Consider the following 21,714-nt stretch of genomic DNA (forward strand, 5'->3'; position numbering starts at 1 on the left):
AATAATGGCCGCGGCCATGTGCATGGCCCGCGATTTTCTGGCGGCTCGCGCTGACAGTCCGCTGCCGGCCGACCAGAAAATCACGGCCGTTCACATGGCTACGGTCGTGTGCATGAGGCCTTAGTCATGTAGAAAGCTAGTACGCCTATAGGCTAGTTTTATACTATTGATATTTTATATTCATTGTAATTGGTTTAGTGAAGACATATACAAAGATGCAGACTTTGGCCCATATATGCAGACGAATAGTATGGTGATTAGTTACTAGTAATTACAGGTATATTTAAACTTTTGCTGGGATCTTACTTCCTCTTTTCACAAATATTGTCGTGCTCAAATGCATAAACTCATTGACTGCATTGACATGGAGTTGAGAATACGCTACTATTAGTCTAAAGTCCAATTCTTCCCATCAGTGTTCAAGAATTTATTTCATATTAATTTTTAAAATATATAAATATATAACTATATATTTTTTTAAACATACTTATATAATAGCAAGCCATTATTCTGACAACCACACGTGGCAACAAATATAGTTGCGCCCTGGTGAGTCACTATATTGTACATGTTGCCATTTGTTAGTAGACGTGCAAGACCCTGTTCCTTCTAGTTGTCATGACAACTGCTGTGCATAGACAACTGGGAGGGAAGACCCCATTGGGCTAATTAGTCTGTTACCACATTTAAACTTGCTTTTTGTCAGTGGACATTGCTAGAGACTCAAGTTACAACATTTTAATTCCATCATGATCGCTGCTACTGCCACTACTTAAAAACGGACTACTATTATTAACACTAAACAATCGATGTAACTAGTGACATGCTATATGCGCAATTAATGGCACAATATAGTAATTTTACGAAGATTTCCCTCTACAATTCCTACTTAAATTTCCTGGAAAGTTTTAGTAATATCCACCAGCTGTGGTTATTGCTAGCTAAAGACGTAAATATTTGTCCATGATACAATGAGCATTCCAATTTGTTTTAAAATTAGAATCCTTGTCAGGAAGGGGGCATACACAAAAATATATTTGACAAAATATGAACAATTTTTACATGGAAAATTGTATCATGTAAAATACTGTGCCTCTTCTTTGCGTCACATACATTTCTCTTGGATGAAAATAAATTAAACCCTTCACTTAACAGATTTCAAAGCCATTATTCAATTAATTCAACATACCTATTAATAATGTGTTCAGCAGGGGTGTCGCTAGCACCGTACCTCCGATGCACAAGCCTTGGATATTTTGCCCGGTTCCCCCTAACCGAGCCGCTACAGGTGTCGCAACTGCGACAGGGCAGTGGTCGCGATTGTGACCGGGCAGCGGTCACGATTGCGACCTGGCCGCGTCTATAGAAATTTACTATAGTAACTGGGGCCTATGTCATAAAATACATGGGCCGCTGTTACTATAGTAATAACACCATACTTATCCTCCTTCCCGAGCGCAGCGGAAGTCCTGACGTCTTCTCACGTCATGACGCTGTGTGCCGCGCATGACGTTACAACGCTGGATGGTGTCGGGACATCCGCTGCACCGAAAAGCTGGGTAAGTGCAACATCATTACTGCTTGCTGGGTTCCTGAATCTAAGCCTGCCTTGTGGTAAGCTTAGATACAGAATCCAACAGACAGCATCACACATGGGCTTAGACACAGGGCCCATGTGTGATATGGTCTGTTGGACCATGTATCTAAGCTTACCACTAGGCAGGCTTAGATACAGGATCCCAGCAGACAGTAATCTTATACTGTATAAGATTACTGCCTGATGGGGTCCTGTATCTAAGCCTGCCTTGTGGTAGGCTTAGATACATGGTCTAACAGACAGTATCACACATGGGCTCTGTATCTAAGCCTACCACCTGTGTTACTAATGTTTTTTTTGTGTGTTTGTGTTGTTTTACAGGTTTGGTCATTGGACTACGTCGGATTCGAGGACTACTTAGATGACGGCTTTTTTTATTTTCAATAAAATGGTTAACGAGGGTTGTGTGAAGGTTTTTTATTTCAATAAAATATATTTTTTCAATGTCTTTGTATTTTCTTTTAAACTTCATTAATACTGCTTTAGTAATGTGTGTGTAATGATGGGGGTAGGGAAACAGACACGTGAGCCCTAATCTACCCGCCACTCAGTCCCTGCCAACTTGCAACGACCCGCCCTAGGCGACGGGGTACAACTGGGCGACGGTCCCTACACTCAATAAGTGCACGACAGACAAACAGACAAGGGAACACAGAACCTAAGGGAAACGGGGCAGTTGCCCATGGCAACACCGTGAGCAACAAGAGTAGTAAACGAGCCGAGTCAAACCAGGAGAGTACGAGGTGCCAAACACAGAGCAGGAGAGTAGTGAACAAGCCGAGTCAAACCAGGAGAGCACGAGGTACCAAACGCAGAGCAGGAGAGTAGTCAGCAAGCCAGGGTCAATACGAAGCAGGGACAAATAGTACAAGAAGCTGCAGCAGGGCCAGGAAACCAACAGGGAAGACTCACAAGCAAGGAGGAACAGGAAAGGCAGGTATAAATAGACAGAGGGCGGGAGCTAGCTCTGTCTGGCCAGGCTGCGATAGGCTCTTCCACTCCTAAGCCTGCCATCCTGAGTGGTGGAAGATGGAGTCAGTCTCACAGACCTAGAAGCAGGTGCAGACTGATTACCTATGGGCGTTGATAAAGAAGCTGTGCCTGGCAGATCCTTTACAGTGTGCTGGCTGATTGACAGCGTCCATTACTAAGGCGGGGCTTAATGTTAGCCGGTGGAGAGGCTAACACTAACCCCCATTATTAAACCGGTACCCACCAGCACCAGGGGTATCGGGAAAAGCTGGGCATGATCCAGTATCCGACCATCTGCAGTGATTGTCGGGCACCGGGGCGGCCGCAGGCTGGTATTATTAGGCTGGAAAAGGCCAAAAACCGTGGCCCTTCCCACCCTGGTAATGCTAGGCTGCTGCTGCTGTGTTGTATCTGTGTAGTTAAATTGGGGGGGGGCCCCACATCATTTTTTATTTTTTTTAAATGGAATAAACGTTGTGCGCCCCCCCCCCATTTTTCATAACCTGTAGAGATGTAGAGATGGTCCAAGCTAAATTAAATAAAATAAATGTGCACAAGGCCCCGGGACCAGATGGGTTACACCCTAGAATTCTTAAAGAGCTTAGTTCAGTTATTTCTGTCCCCCTTTTCATAATATTCAGAGAATCTCTAGTGACTGGTATAGTGCCAAGGGACTGGCGCAGGGCAAATGTGGTGCCTATTTTCAAAAAGGGCTCTAGGTCTTCCCCGGGTAATTATAGACCAGTAAGCTTAACATCCATCGTGGGGAAAATGTTTGAGGGGCTATTGAGGGACTATATACAGGATTATGTGACAATAAATAGCATTATAAGTGACAGCCAGCACGGTTTTACTAAGGACAGAAGTTGTCAAACCAACCTAATCTGTTTTTATGAAGAGGTGAGCAGAAGTCTAGACAGAGGGGCCGCTGTGGATTTAGTGTTTTTGGACTTTGCAAAGGCATTTGACACTGTCCCCCATAGACGCCTAATGGGTAAATTAAGGACTATAGGTTTAGAAAATATAGTTTGTAATTGGATTGAGAATTGGCTCAAGGACCGTATCCAGAGAGTTGTGGTCAATGATTCCTTCTCTGAATGGTCACCGGTTATAAGTGGTGTACCCCAGGGTTCAGTGCTGGGACCACTATTATTCAACTTATTTATTAATGATATAGAGGATGGGATTAATAGCACGATTTCTATTTTTGCAGATGACACCAAGCTATGTAATATAGTTCAGACTATGGAAGATGTTCATGAATTACAGGCAGATTTAAACAAACTAAGTGTTTGGGCGTCCACTTGGCAGATGAAGTTTAATGTAGATAAATGTAAAGTTATGCATCTGGGTACCAACAACCTGCATGCATCATATGTCCTAGGGGGAGCTACACTGGCGGATTCACTTGTTGAGAAGGATCTGAGTGTACTTGTAAATCATAAACTCAATAACAACATGCAGTGTCAATCAGCTGCTTCAAAGGCCAGCAGGATATTGTCGTGTATTAAAAGAGGCATGGACTCGCGGGACAGGGATGTAATATTACCACTTTACAAAGCATTAGTGAGGCCTCATCTAGAATATGCAGTCCAGTTCTGGGCTCCAGTTCATAGAAAGGATGCCCTGGAGTTGGAAAAAATACAAAGAAGAGCAACGAAGCTAATAAGGGGCATGGAGAATTTAAGTTATGAGGAAAGATTGAAAGAATTAAAAAAAGACGACTAAGGGGGGACATGATTAACTTATATAAATATATTAATGGCACATACAAAAAATATGGTGAAATCCTGTTCCTTGTAAAACCCCCTCAAAAAACAAGGGGGCACTCCCTCCGTCTGGAGAAAAAAAGGTTCAAGCTGCAGAGGCGACAAGGCTTCTTTACAGTAAGAACGGTGAATTTATGGAATAGTCTACCGCAGGAGCTGGTCACAGCAGGGACAGTAGATGGCTTTAAAAAAGGGTTAGATAATTTCCTAGAACAAAAAAATATTAGCTCCTATGTGTAGAAATTTTTCCTTCCCTTTTCCCTTCCCTTGGTTGAACTTGATGGACATGTGTCTTTTTTCAGCCGTACTAACTATGTAACTATGTAACTATGTAACCTGCCAGATACAACACAGCAGCAGCAGCCTAGCATTACCAGGGTGGGAAGAGACACTGTTTTTTGGTTTTTCCAGCCTGATAGTACCAGTCTGCGGCCGCCCCAGTGCCCGACCTAAACTACAGATCGTCGAGTACTGGATCGTACCCAGCTCTTCCCGATACGCCTCGTGGCGGTGGGTACCAGGGTAGTAATTGGGGTTAGTGTTAGCCTCTGCACCGGCTAACATTAAGCCCTGCCTTAGTAATGGACGTTGTCAATCAGCCAGCAGCTGTTACTAAGGCGGTAGTAATAAAGGTTAAAAAAATACAAGGACATAGAAAAGATATTTTATTGAAATAAAAACCCCCACATTAACCATTTTATTGAGAATACAAAAGCCATCATCAAAGTAGTCCTCGAATCCGACGTAGTCCAACAACCGAACCTGTAAAATAACACAAATACATAAAAAAAAATTGTAAAATAAAAAAGCAAAACAATTATTATTCTTACCTTTCCTGGGTCCAGCGCTGGAGCCGCAATGTCAGCGAGCTGGGCCCTATATCTAATCCTATCATGTGTGATACTGTCTGCTGAGACATTGTATCTAATCCTACACATAGCTATAGGGTCATAGTGCTACAGATATGCTGTCTCATATACATACACGCACACACCTTTTTTTTGGGGGTGGGGGTGAACATATGTTAGTACAAGGATGCTTACTGCTGTGGCCCTGTATTTAAGTCTATCATGTGTGATACTGTCTTCTGGGCATGTATCTAAGCCTATCATGTGTGATACTGTTTACTGGGACACTGCCTCTAAGTCTATCATGTGTGATACTGTCTGCTGGGACCATGTATCTAAGCCTATCATGTATGATACTGTCTGCTGAGACAAGGAAGGTATGTGGGACTACCTACAGGGGACTGCATGGCACTGTCTACAAGGGGTATGTGTGGCAGGGGGACTGTGTGGGGAACCATACCGGGGGGTTTGTGACACTATATACAGGGGGCATTGTGTGGGGAACGCTCTACAGGTGTCATTGATTAGAGCCCCAAGACATAACTTTGCTTGGGGCCCCAGATATTGCAAATTTGTCCCTGAGTGTTATTACAAGGATACTTACAGCTGGGGCCCTGTATCTAAAGCTACATTCACACGAGCATGACAGATTTACCTGCGTGAAAAACGGGCGTAAATTTGGTCGTGTGCGTTGCATTTTGCATCAGTGTGCTTCGCGTGTGGCACGTGTTTTTTTCAGTGTAATTGATGGGTGAAACACGGACAGCACATGGATGTACATTCGTGTGCTGTCCGTGGTATTCACGCAGCCATTGACTTCAATGGGCGGCTAGGTGCGTAAAATACACCAATATAGGACATGCAGTGAGTTTCACTCAACGGACACTTGAAAACTCACGCATGTGTGAATAGCCCCATTGAAATCAACTGGTCCGTGTGCTATGCGTTGTTTCAACGCACAGCACACGGACGAGAATCACGCTCGTCTGAATGTGCCCTAAGTCTATCATGTGTGATATTGTCTGCTGGGGCCATGTATCTAAACCTATCATGTATGATACTGTCTGCTGAGACAATGCATCCAATTCTATCCAGAGGTGTAGCTATAGGAGCCTTAGTCTTATAGATATGCTATCTTCGATATGTATGTAAAAATGTATTTCTTCTTCGGAGGGGGGGGGGGGTAAATATATGTTTCAGGGCTTGTGCTACTATAGAAATATAGAACACAAGAGAAGTTACATCTAAAATAAAGTATTTATTCGTTTTCGTAGCTTATATAGTGCCAATATATTCTGCAGCACTGTGCAGAGATTTGATCACTCACATCAGTTTCTGTCCTTAGTGGCGCTCCTAATCTAAATTACTATCTCAGATACACACAGACCCTAGGGTCCATTTCACCTGGAGGTCAATTAAACTCTTAGTATGTGTTGGAGAACATGCAAACCCATGCATGATGTTGTCCTTAGTTATTTAACCAACAAAAAAGTCACATTAGCAAAACAAAAAATCACCACAAAAAGTTCTTAACCCCTAGGCGCACCACGACGCAAGTGTATGTCCGGTTGGCCAGTGTCTTAGCGCACAAGGACGTACAGTTACTGCGCAGTTACTGTCGGCGATAGTGTGCACCGGGAACCAGGAGGCCAGCTGTCCCCGACGTTGTCGATCATGATTTTGGCAGTTAACCCCTTAAATGCGGCGATCGATTGCAATCAACGCATTTTAGGGGTTTCTAGCACATCGGCAGACCTCACAATGAAATAGTGAGGTTTGCAGATGGCTAGCATGGCCTCCGTGTCTGCCATGTACGAAAGCCTATCATGACCAGCCTCCTGATAGACTTCCTGTCCCCGACAGCTGACACTCCACTGTTGCCGATCAGCGGCTCATCGCCGCTGATTTTGTCAATTAACCCATTAAATGCGGCGCTCGATTGTGTTTGCCGCATTTAGGGGGTTTGTAGCACATCAGCAGCGCCCATGCAATCATGGGGGTTGCTGATGCTTGTGATGGCATCCGGAGACCAGATAACATGTATGGAAGCCTATGAGGACCAGCTTCTAGCTGGTACTCATAGACTTACTGTCAGAGTGACTGTGATGTCACACTGACAGTTGGAATACGTTACACTACCTAGGTAGTGTAATGTATTCTAGCAGCGATCAGACCTGCAGGTAAAAAAAGAAAATGTAAAAAGTAAAAAAAAGTTAATAAAAATGTTTTTCAAAAGTGTCAAAATAAAAGATTTTTTTTCCTATAATAAGTCTCTTATTATAGGAAAAAAATGAAAACGTTAAAAAACAGTACACATATTTGGTATCACCGCATTCGTAATGACCCAGTCTATAAAACTATAATGTTATTTTTACCGCACGGTGAACGCCGCAAAAAATACAAACTAAAAAAAATGCCAGAATCACAATTTTTTGGTCACCACCCCTCCCAAAATATAGAATAAAAAAGTGATCAAAAAGTCGCATGTACCCCAAAATAGTACCAATAAAAACTACAACCCGTCCCGCAAAAAACAAGCACTTACTCCGCTTTTTTGACTGAAAAATAAAAAAGTTATGGCTCTCAGAATATGGTGACACAGAAAATAAATTATTTTATAAAGAAGTAATTTTATTGTGCAAATGCTGCAAAACATAAAAAAATATAAACATATGGTATCGCCATAATCGTACCGACCCGCAGAATAAAGTAAAATTGTCATTTATAGCGCATTATGAATGTCGCAAGAAATAAAGAATTTAAAACGCCATAATCACTGTTTTTTGGTCACCAAAGCTCTAAATAAAATGTAATAAAAAGTGATCAAAAAGTTGTATGTACCAAAAAATGGTACCAATAAAAACTACACCTCGTCCCGCCAAAAATAAGCCCTAACACCAATCAATCGACTAAAAAATAAAAAAGTTATGGCTGTCAGAATGTGTTGATACAAAACATTTTTATTTTTTTTTAAATAGTTTTTTCTTTGTACAAGTAGTCAAATATAAAAAAAACTATATAGATTTAGTATCACCGTAATCATATTGACCCGCAGAATAAAGTTAAGTTGTCGTTTTTACCACATGGTGAAAGTGGTAAAAACGAAACCCAAAAAGCAATGGAGGAATCACAGTTTTTTCCAATTTTACTCCGCAAATAATTTTATTTTCGGTTTCCCAGTACATTATATGGTACTTTAAATGGTGTCAATAGAAACTACAACTCTTCCCGCAAAAAAATAAGCCCTCACACCGCTCTATTGATAGAAAAATAAAAAAGTTATAGCGTTTGGAAGGCGGGGAGTGAAAAACTAAAATGGAAAAGCAAAAAAGGATCAGTCTTGCAAAGGTTAATTAATTTCTATTAAAAAAAATAATTATTACCACATGTGGGGTATTGTCATACTCGGGAGAGATTGCGTTACAAATTTAGGGCAACTTTTTCTCCTTTATCCCTTGTGAAAATGAAAAAATTCAATCAAATAATTTTAGTGGACAAAAATGTTGATATTCATTTTCACGGCCTAATTCTACTAAATTCTGCAAAAAACTTGTGTGTTATAAATGCTCACTATACCCCTAGAAAAATAGGGTCACTTTTGGGGTGTTTCCACTGTTTTGTTCCCTCTGGGGCGTTGCAAACGCGACATTGCACTGGAAAACAATCTAGCAAAATCTGCAAAACAAAATCCTAATGGTGCTCCTTCCCTTCTGAGCTCTGCTGTGTGTCCAAGCATCAGTTTATTACCACATATGGTGTATTTTCGTAATCGGGAGAAGAAGCTTTACAAATGTTGGGGTGCATTTTCTTCTTTATTCTATTCTTTATATTCTAATATAATCTAAAAGTAAGCAGGCCCCAAAATCCTGTAGGTGCTCTTTTGCTTCTGAGGCCGGTGCTTCAGTCCATTAGGACACATGGGCCACATGTGGGATATTCCGAAAAACTGCAGAACCTGGCCAATAAATATTGAGTTGCGTTTCTCTGGTAAAACCTTCTGTTTTACAGAATTTTTTTTATTACAAATGAATTTCGGCAAAAAAAAAGAAATTTGTAAATTTCCCCTCTACTTTGCTTTATTTCCTGTGAAACGCCTAAAGGGTTAAGAAAATTTCTGAATGCTGTTTTGAATACTTTGAGAGGTGCAGTTTTTAAAATGGGATGATTTATTGGGGGATTCTAACATGTAAGGCCCTCAAAGCCACTTCAGAACTAAATTGGTACCTGTAAAAATAACCTTTTGACATTTTCTTGAAAATGTGAGAAATTGATGCTAAAGTTGTAAGCCTTGTAACGTCCTAAAAGAATAAAAGGATGTTCAAAAAACGATGCCAACATAAAGTAGACATATGTGAAATGGTGACTAGTGACTATTTTGTGTGATATTACTATCTGTTTTACAAGCAGATACATTAAAATTTAGAAAAATGCTAATTTTTTGCACATTTTCTCTAAATTTTGGTGTTTTTCACAAATAAATATTGAATTTATCGACCAAATTTTTCCACTATCATAAAGTACAATATGTCATGCAAAAACAATCTCAAAATCACTTGGATAGGTAAAAGCATTCCCAAGTTATTACCACATAAAGTGACACATGTCAGATTTGAAAAAACCGGCTGTGCCACAAGGCCAAAACAGGCTGTGTCCTGAAGGGGTTAATATCTTTTCTTCAGTTAATTTGTTAAGAAATAATTTCAGCCATTTCTCAGTTACATCTGTTTGTTTTTGCTTATTCTCCTAACGAGGCCAATGGCTGCCATTTATTTCTCCCATTGAGGTTGTCACCCAGATTTCCTACACTTCAAATGGGTTATCCAGGGGACCTAAAAAAATGAATTAAAATTTCCACAAAACTACCTGAAAACACCTTCAAGCATGGCTACTAGTAGTATGAGTGGCCAAAAACATAATTTTACATCACCCTGATGTAATGTCAGAGCCGCTTGTTATCTTCTGGTAATGAGGTGGGACTGAGGTGGGCGTGTGCTGTAAACTTACAAATCCCGGCATCCCCTTCTATCCCCTATGCTACTCTATCCCCAGTGCATGAGGTGGCTTGGGTAGTGTACTGCCAAGAGAGCAGAGTGGAAGAATGGGGCTGGCTTACTTCCTCAACAGCATCACTGTGCCAGACCCCTAGCGGTCAAGTGATTTGATGAGGCACCGAAACAGAGAACCCTCTTGATCCCGTGGGCCCGTATCACTGGGTCATCACTGCTGAATGAACTACAGGACTTCGGGAGCACATGACTGTGTTCTCAATCTACGAACGGCACACTTTAGTAAGAAGTAGTATATTATTAAGTTACTTAATATAGAGTTAGTGGATAATTGTCATAGCATTTTATGATTAATGGCTGCCATTACAGCTACCGTAGATGTTGTTACCCAGTGTTTACAGGTGTGAATGGCAAATTTGCCTGGAACTAAAACATTATAGACAATGTAGGTGTATCATTAAAGGGACTGGATAACCCCTTTAATGATAGACCTATATTGTCTATGTTTTAGTTCCAGGAAAATTCTCCATTCACGCCTGAAAACACTGGGTAACAACATCTACGGTAGCTGTAATGGCAGCGATTAGAGAAGAAATCAAAAAACGCACGGCACCACAAATAATCAAAGCCATGAAAGTGCTAATATGATAGAAAAATGTTATACAAAAGCAGAGCTTCACTGTAACTCCTTCGCTCACCTTGATGTAATGATACATCAAGGAAGGGAGGTGGTTCCTGCATTCAGTGGCGGATTAAGAAGACCATGGGCCCTGGGCTGTTACCCAAACTTGGGCCCCCCTTCTCCACCACCACCCTGCCGCGCCGTAACTATTGCTAACACTACCTAAACACTAGTACACAAAGTAGGCACATTATGCACAAAGTACACACAGTACGCACATTATGCACAAAGTACGCACATTATGCACAAAGTACGCACATTATGCACAAAGTACACACAGTACACAAAGTAGGCACATTATGCACAAAGTACGCACATTATGCACATTATGCACAAAGTACGCACAGTACACAAAGTACCACATTATGCACAAAGTACACAAAGTAGGCACATTATGCACAAAGTACGCACAGTACACAAAGTACCACATTATGCACAAAGTACGCAAATTATGCACAAAGTACGCACATTATGCACAAAGTACGCACATTATGCACAAAGTATGCACATTATGCACAAAGTACGCACATTATGCACAAAGTACGCACAAAGTACGCACATTATGCACAAAGTACGCACAGTACAAAGTACGCACATTATGCACAAAGTACGCACAGTACACAAAGTACACACATTATGCACAAAGTACACAAAGTAGGCACATTATACACAAAGTATGCATAGTACACAAAGTACACACGAGTATGCACATTATACACTAAGTAGGCACATTATACACGAGTATGCACATTATACACAAAGTACACCTTGTAAACACATGAATATGGACATTAAACATACATGAATATGGACATTAAACATACATGAATATGGACATTAAACATACATGAATATGGACATTAAACACACATGAATATGGATATTAAACACACATGCACTTACCTTTTATGTCTTCACTGCAGCTCTTCTCCTGCTCACAGCACAGAGCCCGCCGACAGTCTCCCCTCCCCCATGTCCCGACAGCTAGCAGCAGAGATGTTTAGAGCAGGGAAGGGGGGCTGGAGGGGGAGCTTCTAAAGCAGCACAGACCACGGCTGCTAAGTAGAAGCAAAGCTCCCCTCGCCTGACAGGTGCGGTCCTGGCACCGGGGCTCCCTCCGGTGCTAGCGACGCCACTGGGCATGAGGGGGTTCGGGCGGTCATAGGCTCCTTGGGCCCCCTGGCAGTCTTGGGCCCCGGGCGACCGCCCGAAACGCCCTAATGATAATCCGCCACTGCCTGCATTCCCAGTGTGCTTACGTGATCACTCGGGAGAGTGCAGCTGGAATACTGACGCAATTGAAGTTAAAGGGGTTTTCCCATAAAGGACATTTATCACCTATCCATAGGATAGGTGATATATGTATAATTGTTGGGGGACCCACCACTGGGACCCCCATCGATCTCTATAAACGGGGTCCCGAACCCTGTTCCTGCTCACTGTATGATCGTAATGAGGAGGACGAGTTTAAATGGAGCCGTGGTCGTGCATGTGCGCTGCCACTTCATTCAATGTCTATGGGGCCGATGGAGACAGCAGAGTACAGCGTTCGGCTGTTTGTGTCATACCCATTTTTCATTAGCGCATTTCAAAAGCTATAATTTTACTATTTTTCTGTAGTTTGAGGGCTTAATTTTGGCGGGACGAGTTGTATTTTTTAATGGCACCATATTGAGGTATAAATAATAATTTATTGATTAATTTTTATCAACTTTTTTGTGGGTAACGGGAAAAAAATAGCAATTCTGCCATTTGTTTAGTTTGGGATTCTACGGACGCGGCGATACCAAATATACCTTTTTATTTTAATATATAAATATATATATATATGTATATATATAATATATATATATATATATATATATATATATATATATATATATATATATATATATGCAATGTTAAATACTTTTGTGTCAAAAAAGACAAAAGTATAGAAGGTATGATACCTTTATTGGCTAACCATAAAAGTTCGATATGCAAGCTTTCAGAGCACACAGGCTCCTTCTTCAGGCAGTTTACAAATGAATGTATCATACCTTCTATACTTTTGTCTTTTTTGACACAAAAGTATTTAACATTGCATATTGTTTCTGGCTAACACGGTACTACACTTACACTTTTACTGTGCTAAATAAATATATATATATATATATATATATATATATATATATATCAATTTATTTCTGCTGTCTGATGTATGTTGTCGGTTGCATGTTCTTTATGCACGGCCAAATGATTGGACCAATCTGCAACAAATTTGGCGCATAAGTAAATCACGCGCTGCCGAAGGTTTTAGACCAGGTTCAGCTCTCTAGGACCTACCGTTCTCGACATATTCACAAAAGCAAGTATGACACCACTGGCTTCCACATCAAGGACCTTCCTCCATATCACATCAGATGAGCTGTATTAGCCAATATAAGCTCGCAGGTCCTTCTTTCTTAGCCTCACTCACGTACATACAGTTTTAGACCAGGTTTCCATAACAACCAAGCCATTTTTCATTACTAGACGTGTTACTCGCCGTAAAAGAACTGTACCTATACTGGATTTGCGCGTTCTCATGAATTGAAACACTTTCATACCAGTCATGCCTCCAAAAAGGAGCCCTGCACTTGGACTTTATTGGATATGTTGGCTTCATATCAGTAGGAAATGAAGTTTTTAACCGCACACACAAACAACAAATAAATAGACCAGTGTGAAACCGAGTAACTCTGCTATTCTATATTATAAATATTAATGTCTGATTGTCTGTCCTCTATAGGCATCCAAATGCCTGAACCATTGACCCCAACTTTGTCACATAGGTACATGGGGTGTCCGGGAAGGTTTTCATAAATGTCCCAATCTTGCCGTTGTTCTCTGTTATCAGTGACTATAGAGATTGTCTGTTTGTTGTCCTCTATATGCATCCAAACACCTGAACTATTTGACCCCAAATTTGGCACATAGGTACAGCGGATGTTCGGGAAGGTTTTTTGTAACGGTTCCGACCTTGCTGTTCTCTGTTATCAGCCATTATCACATGATCATGATTCAATACTATAAAAGCAAATACGGACATTCGCTTTCATAGTAAAGATGTTTTTATCTGGCAGTAGCAGGTAGATAATCCTGGATGGGAAGGTACAGGAGAGCGGGTACCCATAGCAACCAATCAGATTACTGATGGCCAGGAGGAAAGCTGTATTACTAGCTGCAGAGACTCCTCTTGCCCAACTGCAAGCTGATGAAATGCGTCATACTGCTGCTCGAGCTGCTGAAACACCTCAGCAAACTCTGGCTTTCTCAGCAACAGATCAGACAGGTGGCTCTCAGAAGCGTAGAGACTCCTGCCCGAATCCAGGCCAGTCATCAAGCTGATAGAGCACGTCATGTTCAGCGTGCTATTGAGTGGGCTTTCATGCATGATGCTGTTTTCAATTATGATCCAACCATAGTCTATGGCCAACTGGTAATAAAACTGCCAACGTTGTTTATCAACAGGCTCTGTCACAGTCTTATGAGTCCATTTCCTACCAGTTTAGCTGTTAGGTATTTAGTAAGTTAAAATTGAAATAATCAGTGTGTAACTGCCGGGGTATATAGGGCTACTAAGATTTCCCCAGTAAACCAAGAAAATATGAGGGCATGGAGTAGACTCCTGGGCACCCTTGGATAAAATCCAATGAACACACAACACACTGACTGACATGTTATACCCGGGCAGTGCCTGGTACTTTTTCTAGTTTTAAATAAATTAGATCTTGTCATAATGAAGCATTTTGTAAGGGGGAAAATTGCTTTTTAATTCTTTTCCTTGGGATTTACATTTTTTTTATTCTAAACTTTATTAAACTTTTTCATTGTTTTAGTCTCACTCAGGGGCATAACTAGGAAAGACTGGGCCCCATAGTAAACTTTTGACTGGGGCCCCCCGTCCCCTGGGTGTCACACAACCCCCCCTTGTAGATAGTGCATTTTTTACAGCCCCCCCTGTAGATAACGCCATACAGCCCCCTGTAGATAACGCCATACAGCCCCCCCTGTAGGTAACGCTATACAGCCCCCCTGTAGGTAACGCCATACAGAGTCCCCCCCTGTAGGTAACACCATACAGAATCCCCCCCTGTAGGTAACGCCATACAGAGTCCCCCCCTGTAGGTAACGACATGCAGAGTCCCCCCCTGTAGGTAACGACATGCAGAGTCCCCCCTGTAGGTAACGCCATGCAGAGTCCCCCCCTGTAGGTAGGCTGCTAGCGGAGCCTCTGGCCATGGTGGGGGCCCGTGCCGGCGGGCGACACGGGCCCCCTCATACCGTGGGCCCCGTAGCAGCCGCTACGGCTGCTACAGCGGTAGTTATGCCACTGGTCTCACTATAGAACTTCACTATGCGATAGTTTGATAAGTTTTATAATACACTGCAATACTTCTGTATTATGCCTGCCAGGTGCCATGGAAACCATCAGTACTCCGCGAACGCGTGGCGGGGGTGCCAGAGGGAGACTCAGCGCTGTGAAAAGGCGGCTTTGTGGCATAAGTGCTTTTAATGAGCTCCGTAAAAAAGCCTTTTGATGGTTATTAAGGTCAGGGCTACACTGAGGGTATGTTCACACGGCCAATTTTCGGGCATCCAAACATCCAAACAGAACGCCTTCAAACATCTGCCCATTGATTTCAATGGGAAAAACGGTGTTCTGTTCCGATGGACCTTTTTTAACGCGGCTGTTTTGAAAAATGGCCGCGTAAAAAAACGGCCGTGAAAAAGAAGTGCAGATCACTGCTTGGGACGTTTTTGGAGCCGTTTTTCATTGACTCTATAGAAAACAACTCCAAAAACGGCCGGAAAAAACACCACGAAAATCGTGAGTGGCTTAAAAAACATCTGAAGATCAGGAGCTGTTTTCCCTTGAAAACAGCTCTGTATTTTCAGACGTGTGAACATACCCTTTGACTTTTTTTTAATGCTACTGATTGATTTCAACTCTTGAGTGACAGCTGCAGTCCAGAAGATTTCATGCAAGTCAATGTGTTCAAGGGTTATAGATTCTTACCACAGTGTAGTTAACATGTTAAGTGTCAAGTTAAAAATTGCTTTACTAAAAAATATACAGATAAAAAGTACAGCATGTAAAATTGGCTTGGTTTTACGAGATCCCAAGAAAACTGAATGTAGGAAATGGCATAAAATAAAAGAACCTGATTCATCTGCTGCCACTCCAAAACCACCTCTCGGTGGTTCCCGCCGCTCTTTGTTTACTTTGCTGCAGTAATGACATGCCGTATACCCACATGAAAGCTGCAGCCAATCACGTCATCGCTGCAGAAGGTGCAGTTGCGCTGGTGCCTCAGTGGGTTCATCAGATGAGTATAGGTTCTTTTATTATTTTATGCCATTTTCTCCATTCAGTCAATTTATTTTGGATTTCTGAAAACCCCTTTAATGGGCAATGAGCAAATTAAAATTGTGCTTGTTGACTGGATTACATAACATGGTAAAATGGGGACAATTCTTAATTGTTTTTTTATTGCGTACGTGCAACACACTCTGAAAATAATGTATTATATAAATTACTCATTTCCTGAATTCCAATATAATGTGACCATCATTTTAAAAATATGTTTGCATGCAATTATATATATGCACAACAACTAATTAAATCAGAAGATCACATGTCCAAGCTGCATTATAGTATCAGAGAAAATATATTTTGGAAAATATATTGTGGAGCTACGTGTTTATTTTTTTTAAATCAGTTAATTTAGATTACAAAATACAAAAAAAAACTAAATCCAGTAACATACACTATATAACAAAAGTATTAGGACACACTTCTTAGTTATTGAATTCAGGTGTTTCATTTGGTCCAATTGCCACAGGTGTATAAAATCCAGCACCTAGTCATGCAGTCGGCCTTTACAAACATTTGTGAAAGACTTCCTGAAATCTAGCGTGGTACTGGAATAGGAAGCCACCGTAATATCAAGTTAGTTTGTCAAATTTCTTCCCTCTTTGATATTCCACTATCAACTGTGAGTAGTATCATTGCAAAGTGGAAGTGTTTAGGAATCACAGAATTTCAGCCACAAAGTGGCAGAGCATGTAAAGTTATAGAGCCGGGCCGCATAGTGTATAAAAGTCCCCAACGTTCTGCTGACTCAATAACTGCAGATTCCAAATCTCCTCTGGTGTTAACATCTGCACAAGAACTGAGTGCCGGGAGCTTCATGGCATGGTTTCCAGGGCCGAGCAGCTGCATGCAAGCCTTATATCACCAAGCACAATGCCAAGCGTCGGATGGAGTGGTGTAAAGCACGCCACCACTGGGCCCTGGAGTAGTGAAAACGTGTTTTGTGTAGTGATGATTCACGCTTCTCTATCTGGCAGTCTGATGGACGAGTCTGGGTTGGACGAGTCTGGATTTGACGGATGCCAGGAGAACGTTACTGGCCTGACTGCATTGTGCCAACTGTAAAGTTAGGTGGATAAAGGATAATGATATAGGTTGGTTTTCAGGTGTTGGCATAGGCCCCTTAGTTCCAGTGAAGGGAAATCTTAATGCTTCAGCATACCAAGACATTTTGGACAATTGTATGATTCTAGTTTTGTGGGAACAGTTTGGGGAAGACCCTTTTCTGTTCCAGCATGACTGTGCCCCAGTGCACAAAGCAAAATCCATAAAGGCATGGTTGGGTGAGTTTGGTGTGAAAGAACTTGACTGGCCTGCACAGAGCCCTGACCTCAACCTAATTGAACATCTTTGGGATGGACTAGAATAGAGATTGTGAGCCAGGCCCTCTCGTCCAACATCAGTGTCTGATCTCACAAATGCTCTTCTGGATGAATGGGTAATAATTCCCACAGACACACTGCAAAATCTTCTTATACCAAAGAATAGGAAGCCATATACTATCCATAGTTTGGTTATTAAAAATACATCAACTTTATTATATATCATTAAAACAGACATAATTCATTTAAAGGATTTCTCAAAATTAATTATGCCTGTTTTAATAAAATATACTAAAATTGATGTATTTTATAACCAAACTATCTATAGTATATGACAAACCTGTAAAGAATGGATGCTACAACGACCGAGAATATAGAAAATTTGAAAAATCTTTATTAATTTAAACAATAAAACTACAAAGTAAAAAGTATCCATAGACCTATAGATAAAAAGGATCATACGCTGTGGGGCCCCAAGAATGTAAAGCTAATGACAAGAACAGCCCCCAAAGACACTATACAGACCAAATATAATAAAAGGTACGTATACAAGTAAAAAAATACCCAGTAACACAAGTAGTATGCAACCATAAGAGTAATGTACCTAATGGAGGGACAATATAGAGATGAAACAGGTATTAACATAGAAAATTCAAATAGATGTCTAGGGACATGATGTACCCATATTGGATGCAGGCGCAGCTACACAGCAGATGTCCGCCCAAAAGCACGTTTCGGCGCTAAATGCCTTCGTCTGGGAAACGGACATTGAACACTGTACACTAGGGTTGCATAATGCATCTAAATATCGATACTATTTAGATGCCGTGTAAACGGTTCAATAATGTTAATTCATGCATTTCGATACTAAGCTGTGCGGCCGCACACCTTAGTATTTGGATAGGGGATACATGTGTTTTATGGCAAACCCCTTTAACTAGTTTAATGCTGTGGTCAATAGCCACTGCAGCATTTATAGGAGTTTTTCCATGAAGGACATTAATGACATATCCACAGGATATGTCATAAATGTCAGATAGATGCGGGTCCAGCTTTTTGTGCTCTCCCAGCCACTTGATTACATGTCGAGTTACTGAGACAGCGTAACCCACTGAGCTACGCTGTTTCCGTTAACTCTCATAGAACTGAATAGTAGTTATGGAAAAAGAGTAGCTCGCATGCTTCCATAACTGCCGTTCACTATCATGGGAGTTACGGAAACAGCGTAGCTCAGCCACTTACGCTTCAGTAACTCAACATGCAACCAAGTGGCCATTGTCTTAAGTCTCCTAGGGGAACTAATAAAATGTGTAAAAAAAAAGTTAGATACATTTTCAGTAGTGTAAAAAAAATAAAAATAAAATATTAAAAGTTACAAAATAAAGCCTTTTTCCATTTTTTTTCCCCAAGTACAATGTAAAAAATAAAAAAAAACTGGTATCACTATGTCTGTAAAAGTCTGATCTGGTGAACGGCATACATTTTTTTGATTTTTTTTTTTTAAAACATCAGAATAGTTTTTTGATCACCTTAGTACTTAAAAAAAATGAAATAAGAAGTGATCAAAAAATCGTATGCACCAAAAATTGGTGCCAATAAAAACTACAGCTCATCCCACAAAAAATAAGCCACAACACCGCTCAATGAAAGAAAAAATATAAAAAAGATATGGCTCTCCGAATGTGGTGAAACAAAACGAATTATTTTTTTTTAATTTTTTCTTTGTAAAAGTAGTAAAATATGAAATAATTTTTTCCCTATTTTCTGTTGTCTAAAACCTGGGAGCGTGTTATGGACAGGTGAGTCTTATAGTCGGAAAAATACGGTATCTACAAAATATATTTAAAACCATATTATGGCAAAAATGTGACAAAATAATTGTATAAAGATGACGAAAAGCACACATGACAAAATGTGGCAGATGTGACACAATAATAGTGCGAATATTACAAAAAAACATGCATAAAATGAAACTGCCTGTGAAGATATGTGGATAATAATATGTAATGCAAAAATAATGAAAAATGAAATAAAGTGAAGGAAAACAGATAAAGGGAAATTTTCATCCAAGACACGAATGGTGAAAGGCAAAAATAGCCCAAATTCACATCTATAGTATATGATTCCATTTTCTTTAGTAAAACTGGATATAATTTGGAGATTCTATTCATTACTGAGAATTACTAATGAAGGGTGATATAATATGAGTAGGAAGCACCCCAGCCCCAATTTTGAATTATTCTCCTGTGAGATATATGTTAACGACACTCCAAAATCTTGTAGAAAGCTTTCCCAAAAGAGCGCAAGCTGTGTTAGCTGCAAAGGGGGACGGGGGACGGGGGGGACCAACTCCATATAAATGTCTATGGATTTAAAATGGGATGTCATAAAAGCTCATGTAGGTGTAATGTGTTGCTTTGATCATTAGAAGGTGAAGTTTAATCCAAATGCCGCTTTCACACGAGTGTAATATAGGCATATTTTTCTGCTCGTATTCCACAAATTCTGACCTGAACTAACATCATCATGGATACTGTTCGTTCGGGTAATTAGGCCTGTGGTCAGGCTGGGATTTGCTGTTGTAATCCGAGCACATAGATGCGCCAGAATTACACTCATTGGAAACCAGCCGTACTTTCTCAAACTCAGATATTCAGTCTATGTGCTCATGCACAGTAAGAGTATGCAAAGTTACGGCCTGAATGGTGTGAAGAACAGATGTTGTGAACTGTTCCCTTGATGGTCAAATATTTGGATATTAGAAAAGCCTGACTAAACCGTGCCCACAAAACCTTCCTAATCCCGTCAATCTCCTTTATTCTGTTAGGCTATGTTAACATCTAGTTTTTTCTTTCTGTCAGAAGTATACGTTAGGAGGAGTCCCGACGTGTACCTCTGACAGAATGTACCAGTGTATCCCACTGTATAGACATACAGTGGGATACGTCACCCGAACTCCCAGGGCATATTGTTACTTTAAGCGCTGAGCTAAGGGAAGCCCCTGACGTCACTGTCTGTATATGCACAGTAACGTTAGGGGCTTTGAGAGGCTGAATTCCCCGGCCAGAGCGTCAGACACCCTCTGGCATGGGATTTCGCCCCTCGAGGGAGACCCTGATGTCAGCGTTTCCTACATGGACAGTGATGTCAGAGGCTTCTCCAGTCCCGGAGTCCCCGGCCAGTGGGCTACCGATGCTCTGACCGGGGACTCCGTAGTTAAAAGTGATGTCAGAGGCTACCCCAGGGCTGGAATCCCCGGGCCGAGCCCAGCCTGATGCTCTTCCCGGGGATTCCAGCCCTGGGAATGCTCCCAAACATATACGATTAACGCATACCTGTGATGGATGCCATATAGTGGCATCCGTCACACATAGGTTCCCATGTAAAAAAAAAAAGTATACCACAAGGTATACCTTTTTTGCGGCATCCCTCAGGATGGAAAAGCTTAGTATACTATATTATTTCAGCCTTCAAAAAAAAAAAAAAGGTATACCGACTTAATATCTAGCCTTTATCTTGACTTTGATAACTTGCTGCAGCATGATATCACACAACAAAAGCCATTGAAACGTCATTGAAAAAGTCAAGATAAGAGAGATTGACACTGTGTATTTAATGCGTTAAAAGTCAAGATAAAGACGTCTACATCTGTATACCAGCCTGACGGAGGCCCAAAGAACACTCTTTTGGACCTCGTCAGGCTAATGGAGCCCTATGGACACGTTTAACGTGTACGTTGGGAGCTTTACCAACAAGCACACTAAATGTAGGGCTAGAACGAGATGTGAACATAGCATTAGTTGCATAATTTTAATTTTTCATTGCTAGGCCATGCTTGTAATTGTGGCCTATAGGACTATACACTTCTACAGGTCTATAATATATCATCTTCCTTCTCAAGCCTTGTAGTCCAAGATGGAGCACAGTGACACAGAGTCTGTGAGGGTCTGTATAAGCACTAGGATTCTGTAGGATTAGAAACAGGCAGACAAGCACCTGCAGATTAACAGGAACAGAACTCCAAAAGATAAATAAATGCACTAATTTATACATTATCGATCACATGTCTACCAGAGCAGATTAAAGAATTTAGAGTTCTTCTACTTTAATCCGTGTGGCC

The sequence above is a fragment of the Rhinoderma darwinii genome, chromosome 5 (assembly GCF_050947455.1).
Source record: "Rhinoderma darwinii isolate aRhiDar2 chromosome 5, aRhiDar2.hap1, whole genome shotgun sequence".
NCBI lineage: Eukaryota > Metazoa > Chordata > Amphibia > Anura > Rhinodermatidae > Rhinoderma > Rhinoderma darwinii.